Source organism: Neltuma alba, unplaced genomic scaffold, assembly GCF_004799145.2.
Source record: "Neltuma alba isolate B1F8T4 unplaced genomic scaffold, ASM479914v2 tig00000732_pilon, whole genome shotgun sequence".
NCBI classification, from domain to species: Eukaryota; Viridiplantae; Streptophyta; class Magnoliopsida; order Fabales; family Fabaceae; genus Neltuma; species Neltuma alba.
In genome coordinates this window covers 1-3,800 of record NW_021632162.1, presented here as the reverse complement: position 1 = coordinate 3,800, position 3,800 = coordinate 1, and the positions used below count along the sequence as shown (strand labels likewise).

The following is a 3,800-nucleotide window of genomic DNA, read 5'->3' as shown; positions in this document are numbered from 1 at the left end:
AGTAATAAGTTTCACGTCTTAAACGCAATCACAAAACCCAATCATCCAATAAAAGTTCGATATATGTCATGCATTTGTGGCTACACATAATACAATAACAAAGATTAAAACAACGTCACTGTTTGAACACTTACTGGTGCTAACCACCACAATTAAGTTACTAATAATATTTTGGAAGGAGCCTAAATAATTAAAACAGAACAAAAGAGAGGAGAAACAAACCCAGAGAAAACTATTTGAGTATCCCTTAATAACCAGTTTCTGCATTACACAATGATTCTTTCCTTCCTCTCCTGTTGATCCATTGTATCACAAAGAGCAATTCCTTTGGTCTCTGACAGGCATAACAAAGAAGAAGCACTTCATAAGATAATTAACCCAAATATGCCATAAGAGAAAAGGTCATTTTTCCTCCCCGCCGATATCAAAAATGGGCTAAATATAGCACCAAATACCATGGCTTGCCTGGCCATCGATGTTGCAGTGTTCCTGACACTTGTGGGAAACAACTCTACCACATATATGAGAAAGACATCAAAAGATGTAGCTACACAGAAGAATGAAACCAAAGCGAGGGCTGGTTTGACTATGGGCAGTTTATTTCCTATCCCAGCACAAATCAAACAACAAATACCACTTGATATGGAGAACGCAAGAAGTGAAGGTTTTCTTCTGCAATTATGCAAGAAGTATGTGGTAATAAAAGCTGGTATCTCTAGTAAAGCATAAAAGAGAACACTTAAGTATCTGTTGAATCCCAAATTTCCCACATTCAAAGGAACACCATAATATACCATTCCAATGCCAAAACCAAGCATTAGAGTTGCTAGTAGTCGTTTGAAAGCCCAGCTATTCACAAACAATTGTTTGATTGATGAGTAAAGGTTGAAAGTTGAAGCACTTTGTTTGGCAGGTTCTGTTAGTTGGCTTGGGTTCAAAGTTCCACCACTTGCTTTGTTGAGTAAAGCCATGGCTTCCTTTTCTCGAGCTTGCATGAGAAGCCACCTAGGAGACTCAGTAACAAAAATATAAGCCAAAATGGAGTAGCAAATTCCAGGAATGGATATCCAAAGATAAGAGACTTCCATGAGGCATCGATATTAACATAAGCAATACCAGGCAAGGATAGAAACCCTAATGTATACCAAATGTACTCAAGAACTCCCACTCGAAACCGCCACTCTTTACACACTCTCTCCGTCAACACAAACCAGAGAACAAGTGCCAATTGATGAGCGGCAAAACCCGATCATAAGCTTCAAGGCCGAGTACAACCAGATGTTGGTGGAGAAGATAATGATGGATGAAGCAATTGACATTGTTAAACATGAGAGAAAGAGCATGTTCTTCCTACCAAGAGATGAATCACCAAAGGTGGCAATAAGAAACCCAGCAACAAAGCATCCCATCAAGAAGGGAGATTGGGGTAAGCCTGTAATGAATGGACTGACACATTCAAGTCCCCATTGTGATATGATTGTCATTGAAGAGGCTTTGTTCCAAGCCCAAGCGGATCTTGGGAGTTTGCAAATATCAGAACCTTTAAGCTACATTTGGTGTGATTGGTATTTGTGCAATGCCATGATGGGTGGCCATCAGTGTAAACACTGATGAATGATTGTTGTGCATTAAAGAACATTGCCAAGGACACAAGGAGAGATTGTAAGATTTGTGTCCTCTCAAAGTTTCCTAGATGTTTCTGAATCAAGATTAGCAGAAACTCCTGTTGGACTTGCAATTTCTATGGAGTTTTGTTGACTCTGCTCTATGATATCATCTGAAGATGGTAATGCAGTAGTTCCCCCCCCCTCCCCCCTTCTGAATGACCAGACTGAGGTAAATTTTGAATTGGCTCCCTCATTTCTGCATAGTTTTCTTGATTGTAATTATATACTCTTTTTTGCATTTGAATATTGTGAAATCAGAAATAGAACTCTGAAAAAAATAATTCTATTAGGGTAGCATATGGGTTTTCATAAACTAGAAGCAGGTAATATAAGCGTCCAGCAAAGGAATCTGAAACTCAAACCTAATCAGTATTAACCACAAGTTATTAATTAAAGTGTGATCAGCAAGTAATTAATTAATAAAGTGATTTAATATACTGATTAAAAAGGATGTCTAAAAAGTTTTGGGGGATATTATGCAGGGTTTGCTTTTCAAATGGAAGTGAAATTTCTCTTCAATGAAAAATGATAACTCTTTTCAACCAATTCCAGCCTTCTAAGTTCCCCAAATGAGCCATGCACACTTAAATTATCACTTCGACCTGTTGCATCTTGTACATGGTTTTTTTGGTTTCACATAACCAATCCTGAGCCACTTTCTGAAATTCCTAAATATCACATCTAGACACTAGTACTATGCGAATACATTATTATGCATATACGTTGTTCCCTATAATACATAGCCAAGGCACATGAGAAAGGTCAGGTAAGATCATATAAGGTTCCAAATATTCTCGTGTTCTTCTAAAGGTTGGAGCTTTCTATTAGTTAGAGACAGGGAGAATTGGAGCGGTTCAGCCCCCCCATTAGTAGTGGAAATGTAGGGTCATCACATTAATTTTAATTGAATTAGTAGAAATAGTAAAGAAAATAAGAGTCGAAAAGACCACATGAGAGGCACCTTTGGTGGTAATATATAATGAATGAAGATATGGGTTCAAGTAATAAGCGTAGAGTCAAGGCAAAGAACAAAACCCTCACATTCCGTCTTGGAAGACTACAATTGTTAGTATCTAATAGGATAAGATTTTGTTGTTATTTGTATGTCGCCGGTAAGCAAAAAATTCTACCTAGTATCAAATCAAATATCCCACGAAGCAATTTTTGCACTTGAGCATTACTACTCTATTCCTACTTATGAATTATTTGTATTCCGAGCCTCCAACCAAACCAAAAAAAAAAAAGAAATACATTAATTGATCATTTTTCCAACTTTTGCCCTTATTGAAGGAAAGGTAGCAAAAAAAATATGTTTACATTTTCTCTCACCTATTTAAGTCAATAAGGTAAAATTGGAAGAAGCACATTAATTATCCTACAAGTGATTTATATTTATGAACAAATATTTTTCCTACAAGTGACTTATAAATAGGAACAGAGTAGTAATTAGTGGGTATATAATTGTTCACCGTGTAAATCTTGAGGTGTAAATATATGATTGAATTGAGTATTATAGATACCTCTTAATGTGAGATGACTGTTTCATTTAAAAGGTTCGATCTATATATGGTTTATGTGTTAATTATCCTACTCCTAATGGTCAATGTAAGTTATTTGTTGATTATTATCATAAACTACTTTAATTACTTATTTGGTTTAGCCAATACACCTGCAAGGTTCATAAAATACATGAGCATTAACAGTTAGGCCATTATTGGATTTGAAAATTGTGGTGGCTACATATAGATTCATTTTATGAATGAATGGAAATGTATTCATTTTATAATCTCACAATTTTGATCTTATAAAATGTATTCTTCTTTCTTAAAATTTTTATAATGAAATGACAATATGGTAAAACAGGTCTTTAAAATAAAAAGATCATTTTCATTTGTCAAAGAGAAAAAAGTTATAGAAGGAAAAAAATAAAGGAATTTTTTTTTGACAAATTAAAGGCCAAAAAGCTATTTTTTTTTTTTTTTTTTGACCTGGGCCAAAAACCAATTTCAAAATATAAAAGAATCATATCTCTATCATTTTTTATGATGCAATATTCTTACTTATTTTTATAGTAATGGACGAGAAAAATTATATATATTTTAAAAAATAGTCTTTTGGGGTTTAAAGACTCAA

The 3,800-nt window shown here is 34.6% G+C and overlaps 1 pseudogene; it reads right to left on the bottom strand.

Annotated features, from left to right (window-relative positions):
• Positions 1 to 266: 266 nt before the first annotated feature.
• Positions 267 to 1,831, bottom strand: LOC114744633 (organic cation/carnitine transporter 3-like; annotated as a pseudogene).
• Between the last annotated feature and the right edge of the window lie 1,969 nt (positions 1,832 to 3,800).